This window comes from Canis lupus, chromosome 20 (genome assembly GCF_011100685.1).
Source record: "Canis lupus familiaris isolate Mischka breed German Shepherd chromosome 20, alternate assembly UU_Cfam_GSD_1.0, whole genome shotgun sequence".
Classification (NCBI taxonomy): Eukaryota; Metazoa; Chordata; class Mammalia; order Carnivora; family Canidae; genus Canis; species Canis lupus.
In genome coordinates this window covers 27,110,816-27,130,476 of record NC_049241.1, presented here as the reverse complement: position 1 = coordinate 27,130,476, position 19,661 = coordinate 27,110,816, and the positions used below count along the sequence as shown (strand labels likewise).

The 19,661-nt window shown below is 42.7% G+C and overlaps 1 protein-coding gene across 9 annotated transcripts in view; it reads right to left on the bottom strand.

The window, feature by feature from the left end:
- The window catches only part of PRICKLE2 (prickle planar cell polarity protein 2), a 322,311-nt gene that overhangs the window by 148,331 nt on the left and 154,319 nt on the right, over positions 1–19,661 (bottom strand). The window contains exon 1 of one of the 9 annotated variants that reach the window (XM_038565928.1): positions 8,405–8,688. The exons of the other annotated variants lie outside the window; for them this stretch is intronic. The gene's annotated coding sequence lies outside the window, so the exon portion shown is untranslated. Of the gene's footprint in view, positions 1–8,404; positions 8,689–19,661 lie in introns of those variants that run through there. 9 annotated transcript variants of the gene reach the window in all.

Here is a 19,661-nt window from a genome sequence, read left to right as displayed (position 1 = left end):
GAGCCTAAAAGTCATTGTAAATGAACTTATAAGGGAAGGCCAAGGGAGATTTAAGAAACACACAGAGAGAAAGAAGGCCATGTGAAGATGAGGCAGATACTGGAAATGATACACCTACGAACCAAGAAACACCAAGGATTGCCAGCAGGCACCAGTTCCAGTGAACTGGCAAGGAAGGAGCTTCTGAAGGGAGTGTGGCCCTGGTGTCACCTTCATTTTTAAGCCTCTGGCCTCCAAAACTGTGAAAGAATACATTTCTGTTGCTTAACAGTTCCAACTTGATGACACTTGGAATACAGCAGCTCTTGGAAACTAATACACTCGCCACTTCCTAAACATCATATGGCATCATCCAAAGGGGGTGTTCAACAAGATGGCAACAGGTGTCCCTGAAAAGTATCCTGGGATCACACAGATTTGGGAAACGATGTTAGATCGGTTTCTTTATAGTTGAACTTCTATGTTTACTCTGCCTTATGTGTGTTTCAGAAGGAATATAGTAATGCAGAATTTCCCCAAACTTAACTGGAGGATCCCAAACATCCCCAGGAAATGCTGTAGTGCGCCATGCTGAATGAACTGATGTGACTCATGAGGGAAACAAAGGCCTAAAAAGTTAAGGGTTATTACTTTGCCAAGCTCATGATTATTTTTCTAAAGCCCCCAAAACACGGCTTAGTAGTTACCAGGTCAAGAGTTGGACTGGACAATCTCCTTGGGCCCTTCCCAATCTAACAATCTCATTCTTTATGGACAAGACCAAAGATAATCCTTGCCCACAGCAGACACTGCTCATCAATCACAGCACTGCCCCCTGAGCTCTGAAAGGGCCCTTTAATGCTTCCAACCAGAGCTCCAAGCAAATAAACCCTCTGCATTTTTCCTGTTCTAGTGACTGGATGAACAGTCTAAATAAACCCTGGCCTGTAGGTTTTCAGATATGTCAGTATCATTCTCTTCCTCACCAATACTAGATGAGTTTTACTCATTTCTAGAATATACAATCCTTTGCTCTGATTTTTAAATGGGTATTCTAGTAATGATGTTGGGTGAGAGCCTTTATGACTAGGGAGGGGAGGAAGTCTGGGGCACTATACATCCAGTTCACCTTTGTTCTGTGGGTAACATTTTCTCCAACAGGTTAAAATATGTACATGTTTACTGCTCTCTGAGTTCCAAGGCCATGTGTGGGAGTTTCAGTGAATCTTAAAAATCTTTGCATCTCAAGTAATGTTCCCAGAGCAGCAGCTGATCTGGTAAGATTTCCTCAGCAGGAGAGCTCAGAGGCTCAGGGTCTTCAAAGAAAACCATTAGCTGCGGGGACAATTTTTAAAAGGTGATAAACCACTAATGCCTCACCCCTACTGTGATAACACCTTCCTCCAAAGAGTTTATAGACCCCTACAAGGGGCAGCTATCACTGACCTTGTTTTATAATTAAACAAAACAAAACAAACAGAGGGTCAGAAACATTAAAAATGTGGATTTAGTGGGGTCACAAAGCACATTAGTCTTCCCATCCCCAAGGAAGAGGGAGATGAGAAAAGGAGAAGAGCAATAAAACAGAACTTTAAAACTGTTTATTAAGCAACAATTTTCTTGCAGTTGCTGCATCAAACACTGAGGTAGGTGACGGGCATTCAACTTAGTGGGTCCCTGCTGGGTGGCAGTTCTGTGCACAGAAGATGGGAACTGAATGACATGCTCCTTGCACTTCAGGAGGGAGAGGCAGACAGTCATTATCTCGAAAAACAAGCACTTCTATCTTCAGAAGTGCTTTGAACAAAAATTAATAAAGTGATGTGGCAAAGAAAAATGTAGTGTATGTATGTTGGGGGTGGGGGAGGCAAAGCCAGGTAGGGAGTCCTCCTGGTAGAATGACATTTAAGCTAAGAAGGTCAGTGATGAGAAGCTGCCAGCCCGACAAAGTCCTAGAACATTCTGAGCAAAGGGAATAGCAGGTACAAAGGCCCAGAGGCAGGCAGGAGCTTGGGTGTTAAAGGGTTGGTATGACTGGAGTACAGGTACCAGAGGTTGGGGAGGAAGATCTCCTTACATAGAAAGGTTTGTGCTGGTGTTGTCAGAGTAGGAGTGCGTGGTCTCGTAGCTCATGGTAATATGTATAGAGTTTGTCCTTACTGTAATAGGAAGCTATCAGAAGGTGCTGTTAAGGGAGTGGGGGAATCAGATTTAAGCTTTAGAAACACTAGGTATTTGGGAAGGTGGCTGAAAATCAAAGTGAGGCAGGATGGTGGCATTCTAAAGTCGTGCCTGCGGAGACAGGAAGCAGTGGTGCCATTTGGGATATATATCTTTTCGATCATATTTTTTATTGAGGTATAATTTACATACAGCAAAACGTGTATTTTACATGGAGAGTCTGATCCATTTTGACAACTGCCTAGACCCGTGAAACTCACACACACTAACCAAGATATAAGCACCTGCAGAACACCAGGAAATTACCTGAAGCCCCTCTCTAAGCAGTCCTCCCTCTTCCTTCCCCATGTCCCATTTGGAGTATATTTTTGAGGTAGAGCTGCAAGGACTTATTCCCACCAGACCAGACAAGGGAGTGTGTGGAAAAGAGAAAGATGCCAAAAATTTGTAGCTCAGCAACTGGGTGGCAGGGAGGTAGGAGTGGGGGTGTCCATTTGCTGACCGGGTAAAGACTCGGGTAGAGGAATAAATTTAGGGTTGTACTTTGACAGACGAAGTGAGGAGCCTGTTTAATATCTAATAAAGACACTAAGAAGAGATGTGTGTACGCAAGTCTGGAGCTCAGGAGAGGGGTCCAGGTCGAATACGTCAATCTGGGAGTCATCAGCATGTGACAACATGCAGCCAGAGATGGATGTCAGCAAGCAAACAAACAAAAAATGAGCAACGGAAGAACAGAGAGAGAGAGAGAGGACTAGAATAGTTCAACTTATAAAGAACTAGTGGAGGAGAATAAAGAAAGGAAAATAGGACAAATGGGACACATTTGTGTCTAAGCTCTCACAAGCTTAGAGAGAGCGAGCAAACCAGAAAGAAGGAATGACATTCCCAGAGGGCTCAGATGAATGTTTCTGACAGGTGGAAGGCAGTCTCCTAAAGTACACAACTTTATTTAAAATTCTGTGGGGTGGGTATCATGATTATTCCCATTTCAGAGAGAAGGAAACAGAGATTCAGAGATATGGGTGACTTGTCTAAAGGCACACCACTAGTAAGCAGTAGCTGCCAGTTTGAAGCACAGCAGCTCCCCCAGCTATGTTGTGCAGCACAGTCATGGATGACACTGCCAAGGGGTTCTGGGATCCCCTTTAACAAGGAACATGCAGAGCCAAACAGGTTTCTCTCCTTCAGCACTTTAATATACTAGCACAAATTGTGATTCCTCAAAAAAAAAAAGATGCAGGATGTCACATTTTGCAAATCTACATGGAACCATTTTTTGCCTTCTTGTCTGGAAGAGCAACTTGCCAACAGGTGCTCCCTGGAACGCAGAATGAGAACTACCACTTGCTTGAAGGCAACAGAAGCGCATCTTCAGAATGTGTTTGAACAAAGCCCAAAGTGCTTCCACGGTCGTTATGTCACTTGTACCCAGAGGAGACAGGGTTGACATGAACATTCCATTGTACAGATAATGGAGGCAAAGCTCATGAGGTTAAGTGGTTTGTCCTATATCACAATCTTGCAGCAATTAAGCAAGATAAATCAGCACCAGTCCGTGTGCCCAGAGGCAAGGGAAATCAGGTCAGGCCAAGGGGGAATCAGGCGAGAGGTCTAAATGAGACTCCTCGTCTCTGCTTCTCTTCTTCACAATATTCCCTTTGTGTTTGTTTTCTTCGGGAACCTCCCCAGATTGGGGGCAGTTTATATAGAAGACTGAGAGAAAAGCAGGGCTCCAGGTGGGCTCAGGTTATGGGCATCAGGAAAGAGCTTCTACCTCCTTGGTCACGGGAACCATGAGGGTTCATGCGGGAGGAATCTGTGGAAGTGTAGGCAGAGAAGACAGGAAGTGGCCCTGGGAGTTGTGAACGGGCCCAGTGAAGGGGACAGAGCTGCTTTAAAGATTCCAAAAGCTGGAGGACTGAAAAGCACCTCATAAATAAATTAATCGGATCTTGACTTATCTTGGCTCAGCAGTTAGAGAACTCAGGGGAAATTAGCTGGATACTCTTTAAGTATTAACCTGAATGCCTACACCCCTATTCAGTCCTTCCTAAATTCTGCTGGGGCAGACTACATAAAAGGGGTCCCTGGGGACTAGCATCCCCCAGATGCCAGTGTCATAGAGAAGGGGACTTTAGCAGAGAAAGTTGGTGAGGGAGGGTCACTAGGTCCAAGTGGTAAAGATAAGACCTCCTAATCACACAGGGCATGGGCTTGAGCATATGGACACTGGAGTTGGACAGTTACGGGTTCAGGTCCCCAGCGTGGCCACTTAGTAGCTGTGTGACCCCAGGGAGTGGCTGAACCTTTCTAAGCCTACTCTTCCTTATCTGTGAAATAGGGATGACAATAGCATCTACTGGGGTTATTGCGGGGATTCTGAATGATAATGAACAAAAAAGCAAAGTGTGTTTCAAAAGAGAATCCAAGGTCCCTCCTGAGATGCTTCTTAAAATGCAAATTTCCAGGTCACATCACAGATTTACTGAAACAGACTCTCAGAAGGATATTCTTATGTATAATGAAGTCTAAGAAAGGTTGAGAACACATTTAGTTTGTGCTTGACAAAAAGTAAGTTAATCGTTGTCATTCTGTTTATGATCACTTGCAGTATGCATATATGAGACCTTTACTCCTGGCTAGACAGCCAACCGCTCAAAAATGGAACTGTTTGAGGGGTGCATAGATGAGGTGGTCAGTTAAGCATCTGACTCTTGATTTTGACTCAGGTCATGATCTCAGGGTCAGGATCCAGCTCTGAGTAAAGCTCCATGTTCAGCAAGAAGTCTGCTTGAGATTCTCTCTCTTCCTCTGCCCCCCCCTCCACATTCTCTCTAAAATAAATAAATCAATCTTTAAAAAAAAAAGGAATTGTTTGAAATCCAACTCAACAGATATTTGCTCATCCTCAGAAGCCTGAACAAAACCCTGATGACTGAAAAAATTAAAGTGCATAATTATAGCAGTCCAAGTGAATGCAAAGTAACCTTCTGCAAATGTTCCCAGCAAATCAAGTAGTCATAGTTTTTGTTTGGGTGGTCGGTTTAAGAAAAAATGGCATGAAGCAAATTTTCAAAGATGTGATAAGCAATGTCACGTACACACTCCCTGTGGTTTGGCATCTTCTGGAAGGTGGTTTGTGAGGAGAGAGCCCCCTGTGATGGGTACCATGATTTCTATACACAGGCTGCCTGGTAAAAGTCAAATATGAAGCAATTCTCAAAGGCCTGTAGGCTAAATTTGCAGTGAAATCATTCATGAGTTTTCCCAGACACTGAGTCCCACAGTACCTGTGTCTGTCTGTTTCCTCCACCGCCCCTACACCTTCCATTGTTCTGGAAAACGTCCAGATACCATCTCTGCAAAAAAACCCGCATCTTCTCCTGCTTGTCACGCAGAGCAGCAGGATATGAAAAAGAACGTCACCAAAACAACTGCATGGTAATCAAATGCTAAGTATCCTGAAAAAGAATCCCTTGCCATTTAGATTTTGAGAAAATAAAAAATAGCAGAGAAACATTTTTTTCAACATTGCATTTAAACTCTTGCTACAATTTTCATAAAGTTTCATTTTATTCAACCAGGATTACCATTCTGTGCTCCAGAAGCTAAAAAAAAAAAAAAAAAAAAAAAATTACTCCCTCTGCTTCCTCTCATTGACATTGGAATAGTGCACTGAGCTTATATTCACCCAAAGCTCTCCTATTTGATGATGTGGCTAGGAAGTGCTTAATGTGATGGGGGTGCCTTTAAGGAAAGATTAAGAAAAATGGCCTGGGGAGCACAGCATCTCTGAGACTTGGTTTTCCAAATTATTAAAAACTGCAGATCTCTATTATCACAACTTGACAAAGCAGCACGTTGTGTCCCTTGGTTATCTCTTACAGTCTTTTAATTGCCCATTCTCCACACTGCTGATGCACGAAGCACTTTATGGTAAACTCAACACAGAACGACTTTGCCTTCTCTGCATACAGCTCTACACAGACATAAATGTCACTACCAAATTGGTGAGCACTAGCTCCAACCCTGGCGCATCTCCTTCCTTGAGACATCTGTGTCCCTAAGGATACCAATCCCGGCTTATAGGAAATCTGGGGAAAAGCAGCCAAGAGCTTTTCCTGCTGAGGCTAGTGGGAGGAGGCCAGTGGGGAAGTGTGCTCGATAAAACTGTCTCAAAAATAAGTTCCATCTTAAAAAGCTCATGAAGGGAATGAGAGAGTTATTTCAGTTTCTTAAATGAAAGCACAACCCCAAAAATAAAAAATAAAAGGCTTGTTGATGGAGAAGCTTGAAAGACTGGGAGTTGAGGTTATCACTGCAGAAAGATTGCCTGGTAACAGAGCTTTCTTGTATTACACCCAAAGCTGTGTACCATCTGAGGCTGATTCAGGAAAATACTCAAATCTCCTGGTAATTTCCTGCAGACAGGACGTTTAATCATCTCCAAGCCTTCACTGCAAAAGGCGGGGGGGGGGGGGGGGGTTAAGAAAAAAGAAAAAACCTAAACCAAATGATTCACACTCTTAAAACGAATCTGCCTTTGGAGCGAGAACCATTTTCTGCTCTTGAAAAGCAGCCACGATTTGTTATTCTAACAAAGTGTTCCTTTCCTCCAAACAGAAATAAAAGTCACTCGAGGAGGGCTTGTACTGATTTCTGTTCTGCATTTCTTGAAACTTCCATTCAGTCAACAGTTTCTCCTGGCAGGTTCTCAGAAATCCAGGGAGAGCTGGGTAGTCAGTGACTAAGAACACAGGATCATTTTTATAAGCCTCCCTTCCCCCGACTTTCTGGCCCCATGGGAAGATGTTTTATTGTAGGACGAGCAGAATTAGCTGCACATATAAATTCTTCACTGCTCAGCTCACTTGACACCTTTATCTGAATTGCCCAACGGCTGGGAAGATTTGGCAATTGATGATTTGAAAAGGAAATGCCCAAATCCTCCCCAAGCAGTGTTTGTCCGCTCTGTGCGTAGAGGCCCATGTCCATCTCTCTAATTATTCAACTAGTTGCACAGATAAAAACATCTGTTTGCAGAAGTCAGGGAACTCAAAGCATACAAATGATTCACACCACCTCAACGACTGAAAATAAAGGCCAGCCCAGCAAAATGAGGTCTGCTAACAGTCGAAATAATTTAATATGGGCAGAAATGGAGTTTGGCAATCCATGCATCAGACTTTGCTCCAATTTTGGAAGGCATTTCTTCCAGCTGCCTCATCTTAAAAAAAAAAAAAAAAAATCCCTGACCCTTTGCATTAGGCTTTCAACTTCTTGCTTAGGTTATATGCAAGTGAACAGACAGATAGGGAGGGAGAAGAAGAAAGCTAAAATTGTCTCTTTCAATAAACCTTACCACCCCCCCACCCCCGCTCCAAACCCTATAGGTTATTTTGGTTTTAAAATTCCCTAAGATACAGCTGCCTAGACGCTCCAGATATGCATGATTCCAGTCCTCAAGCCCTGACTCCTAGAAGCTGAGGGTGCATTTGAAAAGCTGGAAGAGTAAGATTCCAATTAACGACCCACTCCACAAAAAAAAAAAAAAAACAACCCCTTTCCTCCTCCTATAGACTCCTCTGTGTGAACTAGAAGGCGGCCAAGAGATGAGATCTCTCCCCTACCTCTACTCCCAGTTCAGAGAGAAGACATAAATCCGGAATTGCTAAATTACGGGTATCTACCAAAGGAGAAAAGGGAAGAATATTAAAAAGTTCTAGAAAGGAAAGCAATAAGGAGTGTGGGGAGCTATCCTTCATTATTTTACGATATTTCTGAATACACTGAAAATATTTTTTGGTAGTGCAACGGAAATAAATACGTAGGTCGTGAGCAATAAATACATTTCAAATATTTGAGGAAAATGAATTGTAAGAGAATAAGGACTGTTTAAACAGCAAGTTCGGAGAAGTTTAAATGTCGTCCCCCCCCCCCACACACACACATCGTCCTCATACAGTCACGATGATACCCCCACCCCCTGATATCATTATTGGTTATTAGTATTGGTTAATAAAGTGGCTGCGCAAGAGCTGGCAGGCAGAGCAAAATGATCCCTAGGTCCCCCCATCCCCAGAGCTCACGACGGCCTCCGTGTCTCTGTGTGGCAAGGCACATCACTGCCAGGGGTTAGTGCCCCAGCGCAAGCCCCCTTCCCTGGGAGGGTCGTGCCAAACCAGGCGCACAGGCGCCCCAGCGCCCCTCCGAGCGCCCCGGCCAAGGGAGGGCCACTTACCAGGCTCAGCCTCGCATTGCTCGCCGCTGCGGCGCCTCCGCCGGCGGGGGACTGGGGGGGAGCGAGGAGGGGGCCGCAGACCTGGGGACCTGGGGTGCGGCCGCGGCTAGGAAGCCCAGCGGGGCGTCGGCCGCCAACTGCCCGGAGCCAGAGAGGGGCCCTGCAGGGGCTCCGCGCAAGGGGGGTGACATTCCCGGGGCTGTGGCAGCTGCTCCGTGCGCAGCTCTGGGTCCAGGATAATCGCTCAGGTCCCGGGGAGAGAAGCTTCAAGCTCTCCAAGGCTGCCTCCCTGCTGCTTAAAGGGACGCCTCTCCACCTCCCACTCTGCTTATTGGTGAAAATCCCGAGCCACAGGCCAATCCTAGGCCTGTTCCCGAATTGAGATTTCAATCAGGGGAGCTACTGCTTTAAAATTAGAAAGGGCTGATGGGTGGTGGTGGTGGTGGTGGTGGTGGTGGTGGTGGGGTGGGGTGGGGTGGGGGTGAGGGTGGGGGGTTCGGCCACCTTTCAGAAGCAGGACACAGGCTCTCTGGCTTTTGCATGCAGAGGTCCTGAGAGCTGGCTGTGGCTGCAAGAGCAAGATTACACTGTAGAGAGCCCTGGAAGAAGACAAGAAACATGCCAGACCCTTCTCCTTCACCTCTCTGGTCCATCTTCTCTCAGTTCACTCATGGTTCAAGGGTCATCCAATTTATCACGGATGCTGGAGACCCTCTATGCCTGAAAAGAGCCTCCAAGCTATGTACTTCTAAAGCCTCCCCATTATCTCCCCTTCCAGACACTCATCACACTTTTTTTTTTTCTTAATCTGTCTCTGCCTTTCCACTGCATGTTCCATCAGAGCAGAAATTATTTCACCAATAATCATACTATCACTCCCTGCCTGGAACACTGTGAGCTCTCAGTAGACATTTAAGGAAGCAAGGAAGGCAAGAAGGGAGGGAAGGGAGGGAAGGGAAAGATAGTCCTGCCTCCTTTGTGACAATACAAATGTTAATTAAGAGGCACTATTCAAGAAGCCAGGCACTGATTTCAGACACAACTGTACCCAAATGTGGCCTCTACTTCTTGCTAGTTATGTAAATAACATGTGCCTCAGTGCCCTGGTCTGTAAAGTAAGATGATGTCTCTGGCCTCACAGAGTTGTTGTCAAGATTGCATTAGTTCATGTCTAGAGTAGAGGAGGTGCTCAGTAAATAGCTTCAGAGCTATTGAATAGTCAATAGCTGTTGTTATTACTGAAATCAAAATACATCTGCCTGAGGTTGGGACTGGTCCAACCACTGGTTTGGCTTTTTGGTAAGTACCCCGTCATTCACGAAACAGATCTAAATTAAGTGCTGAATCAGCACCAGGCCCACATAAGGTGCCAGAATCACCAATGATTGATAATGTCCTTAACTGCAAGGCCTGGGTGTATATGTCAGCCAGGGTTTTCCAGAGAAACAGAACCAATAGGATACACATACATTTGAGATTTATTAACAGAATTGGCTCTTGTAGTCATAGAAGCCAAGAAGTCCCATGATACACAGTTTGCAACCTGGAGAACCAATAGCATAAATCAGGCTGGAGTAAAGGTCTGAGAACTGAAAGCCAATGGTGTAAGACTTGGTCTGAGTCTGAAATCCTGAGAGCCAGGAATGGTGATGTCTGAAGCCAAGGGAATATGAATATCTCAGCTCAAGTAGAGAGAGAGTAATGGGTGATGCTCACCTGCATTGGTGAGGGCAATCTCAGGGAAGTCTGCTGATTCAAACATTAATCTCTGCTGGAAACACACAGATACGTCCCAAAATAATGTTTTACCAGTCATCTGGGTATACCTTAGCCCAGTCAAGTTGATACATAAAATTAACCATCTTAGGTTGGGGAGAAGAGAGAAAAACAGAGAAACAGGTCAACAAAGAAAACTATGTTAAATGATACACAAGCAAATTTATATGTATTGGAATGTTTATTGGATAGTTTATAAGATCCAAGTAACAAAAATTATCTAATAGGGGACATTGTTAAATGAATTATAGTACATCCACTTAATGGAATAAATGCAGTCATGACAAGAAAAGAGGCAGAGCTGAGTGGATTAATGTATGATGAACTCCAAAATATATTGCTAAGTGCAGTGCAGAAGGTAAAATATATTCTCACCAGCATAAATAAATCTTTATGTATGGTATATACATATGCACACTGTAATATACATAAATGCTTCTAGGAGGATACCTCAGAGAAGGATAAAGATTATGACATCTAGTTAGGTGAATTGAGAAGTACACAGGTCTAAGATGGGAAGGAGACTAATACGTCCCTGTGTATTATTTGATTATTTTACCATGAACTTATAGTAAATTCCTAGGTCTGGGCAAGATGGTAAATGATGACAGGCTGAAAATTCCCACCCTTCAAACACCTAGGTATGCTGGATAAAATATTTAACAAAATCTTTAAGTTCTTAACTGACCCACAATAAAGAGAGGAAAACACCCAGCTGGCAGAAATAAAGAGGTATCTGAAGAAAAGAATGGTAAGCATGTGAACTCATGAGGGAGAGGGAAAGGCAGTTGCAGCAATGGAAAAGTTTGGGTTAAACCCAAGGGGCTAGGGTTTTAACCCAAGCAGCATGGGAGACAAGGCCTTGGGATAAGGAGAAGCAGGAATTTGTTATGGGACCCCTGCAGAAAACCAGGAACATTTAGTGAGGGTTGCACCCTCAAAGAACAAAATAGGTTAGAAGAACTATCGACCAGCCCAGTGAAACTTGTCTATCTTTACCTGTGCTCTGAAGAGGATGGAAAAGTTTAAGCTAAGAATTAGAAACCCTAGGCCTGTGTCTTTCTTGGGAGTGGAATACGAATAACAAAGGTCAGAACCAAGAAACCCTGACTGAAAAATAAACATAAAAATCAATCCTGTTCATGATATGCCTGGAATGTCTCACAAAAGCAGTTGAAAATGATGGCCCTGGAGAGCCAGTTTCCTAACCTGGGCTATATAACTGGCCCTGCAGAAACATGAGCTTCCAAGAATAAATTTCAGGACACCCATGTTAACAAATATGAGGATGAGAGCTCAAGAGTTTAGGGTCATAAAATAACATTGTGAAATAGAACACGCAATAAAGTCTACAATGATTAAAAACATGAAAGCCTACAAGAAAACTAGAAGTGATTTCTATCTCTCCCCACTGATTCATTGAAATTAAAAAGCCTATCAATCAGTTAAGTAGGAGGTCAGATACTACTGAAAAGAAAAATAGAGATTTTAGGATGTAACACAAAATGAAGCACAGAGGGATAAAGAGTGGAAAATGATGAAAGAGAGGGTAAGAGATATGGAGAAGAGAATGAGAAGATCCAACATACGTCTACTAGAAGTCCCACAGGGAGAGAATAAAGAAATTGGGGAGAGGCATAATAGCTGAGAAATTTCTAGAATTTATAAAACTCATGGATTCTCAGATTCAAGAAACACAAGGTATCTGAAGCACAATAAATAAACATAAGAACATCTGCACGTATTAATTATTCATAGAAGTACAGTTAATAAAACAGTGAAGTGTTAAAAAATGGAATGGTTTAATAATGCCATGACAGAGGGAAGCAGAAGGCACTTAGTAGTAGAGGAGAGAGGCAACTCCACCATTCCACATTTAGAGATGGATTACATTTCCCTATATTCTTCCTCCCCAAATATAATGAATTCTCAACTGCACTAGACTGTTGAGGGTGTAGCTGTACATTATATATGGTGCACTGGGAAGAAGGAAACGTGACAGATGTTCTCCTGGGAAAGATGGACTCATTCAGCCATCAGACAAAAGCAAGGGGTGGGGTGGCAGCAGAGAAACAGCCCATCACAGAACAGAGTATCCTAACAAGGGAGTATAAACTGCTATGGAAACACAGAGGAAGAACGTCTCAAACAGCCTTGCAGAGGGAAGTATTACCTTATGGAAAGCTTCCTAGAGGAAGTAGCATCTGAACTGAGACAGCTGGAATCTTTAGGGGGAAAAGACTTTAGAGTTAGGTCTGGCTTTAAATCCCAGTACTTACTGCCACTTACTATTATCTTGTGACTTTGGCCAAGTTGCATAATTTTCCCAAGGCTCATTTATTCATATATGAAATGGTATTCATATCACTAGCCTTGGTGTTGTTTTGAGGTTTAGGCATAATATATATAAAGCACTTAGTAGAATGCCCTGCCTATAAGTGATTTTCCATTAAATGGACAGCTAGTATTCTCATTAGATGAAATCCAGTGCCTGGATGGGGAAAAATGCTTTCTGTTTTTGTTTTGTTTTGTTTTGTTTTGTTTTGCTTTCTGTTTTTGAAAGATGATTTTCTTCTAAAAGTTAAAGAAGACAGAGGTTTGCAGAAATTTCATCAAACTACCTTGAGGAATATGAAATGGTCAGTGAGAATCTATCCTGCAAAAGGCATATTATCATGCTATCAAAATATAAAAAGTTATCAGATCTGGTCCTTTCCATAAGGAACCTAAAATCTACTTCCCAAATCTACTTTGAGTTACAAACAATAACTCAAGGCTGCATATCTTGTGTCAAATACACAATTCCCCCTGGTGTTAAATCCTGAAATGGACAGAATTCCTATCTACAGCATTAAAACTTCAGATTCCCAGCCATAAGTCAGATTGCAAGAATTCAGAGTCCAGCAGGGGAAGGATTAAGTGGACCCCCATCTGTATTACTCAATAGGTTTATGAATAGGACAATGGATGGAGGGGAAACTCATCAAGTCCAGCTAAGGATGCCAAGTTGCCTGGCTCTGCCAATGCTTGGTGGATAAAAGCACACATTGATCTAGCCAGTCTGCAGGAACGGCCAGAATGAAAGCAGACAAAATTCAGTCATGGTAATGGTTGTGCCTGCCCTTTGGAAGAAGCACTGAACTGTACAGTCTTACGGAAGGAGCAAAGAACTGGCCAGACATTTGGGAAGAAAGACATGCTTTCTATTCATTCCTGCGTGCACCACTTCACAAACATTTATGGAATGTCTATTGTGAGAAAGGGTTTGCCTTATAGAGTAGAGAAACATGGAGAAATATGAATAAAACACAATGCCTGCCTTCAAGGAGCATAAAATAGAATGATCTGAAATCCTCTTCACTTGAAACTACCCATATCCTCCAACATTCTTCCTTTTACTATGAAACAGTGATGCAACCTTTACAGATTAAACATCATCATGTTTCAGAATGGCAAATAGATTTCATCTCTTGGACTAACACTGATTGATTAACCGTGGCTTCCTGGAGTGCTGACTTGACAAGAAGTCTGAGACTACATTTGGCAGCAAAGCATGCTGTGATTGATTAGTGATGTCTGTCATGTGGATGGAAAGGGAGTGACAGCCCTAGTGCTGTAAATTTGACATCTCCCATCCAGTTCAACCCCCTCGTTCCATAGACGAGAAAACAGAACAGATCTTTCTTTCTTCCTGTGGCATTATAAATTCAGCAACTCTAGCAGGGGCAACCGAGGAGAACCTCCATATCTGAAATGTTGCTGAGAGAGAAAAAAACATCTATGGCTTAGAATATTTCTGATGAGCTTTTAAGATATGCACTCGAATCCTTTAAGAGGCTTTATATTCTGTAGCAAACCGACTAAATGGAGGAGGCTACCAACTTGGATCTGGTTAGATACAAAGGGCATCTTTCCTTCGCTCCCCCCCCCCAACACACACAAGATAATTAAATATATATATAATTTGAACATGCTTGAGGATTTAAAATGCACTGGGTGAAGGAAATGTCTATAAGCATATTTCAGAAACACAACATGAATAAATACATAGAACAGCGATTAACACGTTATTTAAGACAGGACGGGATTTTTATCATTTTATTCTATTAAATGGTATTGATATCAGCCAAAGAAAGGAAAAGAAAAGCCCTTATTTATTTTCATACAGACACCTTATATCCTGGGGACTCTGTAACACTAACTAAGGAGATAGGGTCTGTCCCTGTTAAGCATTTCCACACCCAATCTATCAACACTCACAGCCATCACCTGGCCCAATCACAAAGAATCCAGGCTCATTTGCTGCAAAGGACAAAACAGTATAAACGGACAACAGATAAGCAGGAAGCCCAACCCAAGCCTGATTCAGATACAAAGAACAAATTGTAGCATTTGATTAATATGCCAGCTCTTCTGTTATGCCAACTGCAAAGTGAATTTTACAGAAAACCAACTCTTTGAGAAATAGGTCTAATTAATTCAGTTACATAAACTCCAATGAAATATTAGGGGGAGGGTATGAGGGGAGAGAGAGAGAAAGAGAATGTGAGGATGAGGATGAAGAGGACAAAGACAAGGAGGGGTTGATGGAAGGAATGAAGGAGGCAGGGAAAGAGGGAGGAAGGGAGACAAGGAGGAAATGAATAAATAAGAGACAAGAATGGATGGTCTAGAGGCCACTAGGTTTACCTCAAGGGCCCAAAAGGTATTTTCTTACTCAAGAAGACAGAAAGCCTGTTTATAGTTCAATCAACACACTGCTGAAGGTTTGGATAAAAAATTAAAAGGCTACCCATCACAAACAATTCCTTAATGCATAATGAGTCAGACTAGTTCCCACCTCCCCTGCCAGACTCACTTATTTGCATACCACCTATAGGATTTCAGCCAAATCTGCTTTTACTAAGTACCATGTTCATAATTTGTCATATTGAACAAATTATTTATTTAGAATGTATTATTATTTAGAATGAATATATTGTGGTATATCCATATAATGGACTACTACTCAGCAATTAAAAGAACTGAGCACACGCAACAAGATGGATGAATCTCAAATGCATTATGCTAAGAAAAAGCCAGACTAAAAAGGCTACATACTAGAGGATTTCAGGACATGACATCCCAAAGGGACAAAATTATGGGAACACAAAGCAGATCCAGTAGTTGCCAAAGGCTGGAGATGGTAGGTGGGATTGAGTAGCATGAGAAAATTTTGGAAGGTGATAGAACTGAACTGTATCTTGACTAGGGGAGCAGTTATAAGACCATATGCATTTGTAAAAATCATTAAACTGTAAACCCAAGAGTGAATTTTACTGTATGGACATATGAAAAGTGAAAAAAAGCCCAGCCAGATAAAATCACCCCTAGTATCACTTTGGTTTTAATTATTCTGTATTAAATACTTTCTGTTGTCTTATTTTTATAAAGATGTATAGCAAATCACTCAAAAAATAGTTACTTAGGAACTGTGGCCTAAGACTGTAACCCTCAAGTCACTCTTTTTCACTAAAAAGGGAGATGATCAAGTTTTAGAAAAGTGACAACTCTAGCCACCAAATGAGATTTCCTTCTTTTTCTTTATTCATGAGAGACAGAGAGAGAGAGAGAGAGAGAGAGAGAGAGAGGCAGAGACACAGGCAGAGGAAGAAGCAGGCTCCTTATAGGGAGCCCGATACAGGACTCGATCACAGGACCCCAGGATCAGGCCCTGAGCTGAAGGCAGTCTCTCAACTGCTGAGCCACCCAGGTGTCCCATGAGATCTCCTTCTTGATGTATTTATAAGGTTTAGAAGTTTGGAAAGAGAATTTTTAATTATGCATAACTCAGTTTTGGTTAATGACTTGACTCTATACCATCCCAAACCACCTCACATTTTGGGAAATAGGTGCCATAGATTGGAAGCCCCATTACGGTAGGGATTGTCTCCATCTTGTTTTTCACAGCATCCTGAGGGCTAATATAGTATGCACTTGACAAATATTCATAAAATAAAGCAAATGAATCTTTTTTACAGTGTCCCACATTCCAGCCCTCCAAGAAGGAAAGCTCCTGCGGCAGCTCAGTTCATCACTGGACAGCTGGCTCCTGGATTAAGTTCTTCCTTCCAGTAAACTGGCAGCCAACACTCTATCAATATGGATCACACAGAGCCACTTCAGCCAACTCTCCCATTCAACATCCTTCAATAACCCAAACCTCATCTTCTGTCAACTTACATCTGTTAACTGCTCCTCATGGGGCATGGTTTCAAACTCTTTGATACCCCAACCACTCAAAATAGTGTGCTTGTGGAGAAAATTTGCCCCTGTATTTTTAGGAATATTCCTGTGGAGGTGTATGTCACTTTCAGCCATGCTGACCCACACCCCGATTTTTTGGGGGAAGTCCATTACCGTGACATTTGAAAAACAAGGAAGCATTATGCAAATGCCACCCCTCCCCATTTCCTCTAACTCTGCCCTTTTATAAACTCTCTCATTAAATCCTTGAAACAGCCCTTTGAGGCAGGGATTATGATGATCTCCATTTTTTAGCAGAAAAAAACTGAGGCAAAGAAGAGTTTAGTAAACTGCCTCTAGTAACACAGCTTGTAAGTGGCAGGGATGGGATTCAAACCCAGGTGGTTCTGCTTCCAGATCCTTGAGCAGTTGCATATACCAATCACTCTGGCCAATACGTAGTCACCAAAGACATTCAGAAGAGAAGCAGAGAGGAAACTGAGAACTGTAGTTTACTTCCAGGAACTTTTCAGGCAATCATACACTTGTCCATCCACCTGTCTACCTTACACTTACTGAGTATCTACTATATAGACACAGTATGGTAATAAGCTTTGGGGATATAGGAACAAAAAAGACACAGTTCACTCTCAAAAGGAACCTACAGTCTGATGGGAGAGAGACAGATCTAGATCTGTTATATGTACATACATCAAACAAAGCCCTGAGTAAGGTATCCCAGGTATGATGAAGTGGTGCAGAGCAAGTAACATGGACCAACCAGATAAGAAGGTTATGTTGGCACCAAGTCTTGAAGAATGAGTGGGAACCCTTGAGATGGCGAAGGGGTTCGATGGCGAAGCCAGGCAGATACAATATTATGATCAAAATTTAGGAAGTTTGAGAGAGACCCTGCACGGGCAAGTGACATGTCATTTCATAAAGGAAATCAACCTTGGCACTGGTGACACTGGGGACCAGATAATTCTTTGTTGTGAAGGCTGTTCTGTCCATGAAGGATGGTTAGCAGCATCTCTGGCTTCTTTCTACCTGCCACATGCCAGTAAGTATCCTCTCTCTCTGTGATGACCAAAGTATCTCCAGATGCTGCCACGTGTTTCTGAGTAACACATCCCACTGAAATGTGGACAAATGGGAAAACTTGTACATGCATGTGAGAGAAGAGGACAGAAAGAAGAGCCTGCCAGTAGACTAAAACAACCCAGTGAGGTACTCTGGTTCCAAATGGTGAAATCAGGGATCCCTGGGTGGCGCAGCGGTTTGGCGCCTGCCTTTGGCCCAGGGCGCGATCCTGGAGACCTGGGATCGAATCCCACGTCAGGCTCCCGGTGCATGGAGCCTGCTTCTCCCTCTGCCTGTGTCTCTGCCTCTCTCTCTCTCTCTCTCTGTGACTATCCTAAATAAATAAATAAAATATTAAAAAAAAAAAAAAAAAAAAAACAAATGGTGAAATCAGACAGTCGGTCAGATCCCTCAAGTTCTAAGTCACCATCTGGCCACTCTGAAGCTCATTTTCTTTAAAAGGGCCTCCTTCCAATTTCAGGCTGTGCATGAGATCCACATAGAAGCCATTATTTTGATAATTTAGTTACCAGCTTGGACATTTCATGCCCTCTACCTAATCATACGGTAGGCAGAATTCGGAGATGGTCCCCAAGACTCCTGGCCTGGGGACACACACACACACTCTCCTGGTTTTCCAATCAAACACGAATGTAGGAGCTGATGGGAAGGAATTTTATCACTGTAATTGAGGTCCCAAATGAGTTGGTTTTAAGATTAGGAGATTATCCACAGTGAGCCTGACCTAATCTTAGGAGTCCTTTAAAAAGACTCGGATCTTTCTGGAGATACAGATTCAAAGAGTGAGGGGCACTTTTATATAAGGGGGTGGTTGTCAGTCACTGGCTCTGCAGATGGAAGGCCACGTGGCAAGGATTTAACAGTTACCCTTAAGAGCTGACAGTGGCCCCTAGTTGACAGCTAGCAGGGAAACAGGGAGCTCAGTCCTTTACCCAATGCAAAGAATTGAATTCTGCTAACGATTTAAAGGAGTTCAGAAGAGGAGCAGACGAGGACACAGATGGCAAAACCTTGATTTTAGCTTTTTGAGAACCTGTGTGGAGAAGCCAGGAATACTATGCCTGAACTTCTAACCCATAGAACTGTGAGATGAGAAATAGATGTTGTTTGAAGCTACTAAACCAGTGGTAATCTGTTATGCAGCAACAGAAAACAAATACATCTTAGATCCTCCAATCCTCCCAGGTCCAGGGAAGATCCTCCTCCTCCATAAAGCCTCTCCCCACTGTACAAAGGGCAGGCAGGGCCATTTCAAGTTTTCTCGAATCACCACATACCCTCTCATGCTGATCCTGCTGCCCCAGACACTTTATGGGGTATCTCATGTTGATAAACTACCATCTGTCCACCATTGAATATGCTCTGAATGGTTTCTTGCTTTTTCATTTGTTTGTACCTCTCCTCCACTTCCCCTTGCAAAAATCAGCATTTGGAAGATACCGGGCATCTCTACAAGGCTCTTTTGAATTTTTCCATAATGTCTGTAACAAAGGTGAGGCCGATGTAGACACTTGGTAAATCATTACTGATTGATGACCATGGGTCTTCACCCTCTACCCCAACATGAGGGGAGAAAAGGTATTGCATACTATTGCCAAAATTCACATTATGATTGAACTGACTTGGAGCAACAGGCTAGCATTCCAAAGAACCATTTATATTTTGATAATTACATGAGCTCACTCTCTCGAGTGATAATGATTCTCATCAAGTTATGGTGACCTCTCATGAGTCATTTAACTTCTCAGGGTCAAGTAATGATAGGTTACTATGAGCTGCCAGCCAAAAATCTCAATGTTCCTTGCATTTCAGACTTTCTTGGTGCTCCTCCTTCCAGATATTGAAGCTTGAGGTTTCTGGTTATTGGCCTTGGAGTTTACTCTCCTAGTTAGGAGACACAACTGAGGAGCTTTCCAAAAGGAAGCCTGCCATTAGCATTGCCTATCGAGTATTCTACTCTCTTCTAGGGGGGCAACAAGAGAATTTCAAGGATTTACTTTTATCTGGGACAAGGATTAGCACAAGTAGAAAAGAATAATTAATAGAAACTATTAACTGAAGTAAGTTAAGTTGGGATGGATTAGGTCTCAAAACTATCTATGCTAAAGAGCAAATAATTATGGACAAAACTCAGCACCTGAACTTATAAGCT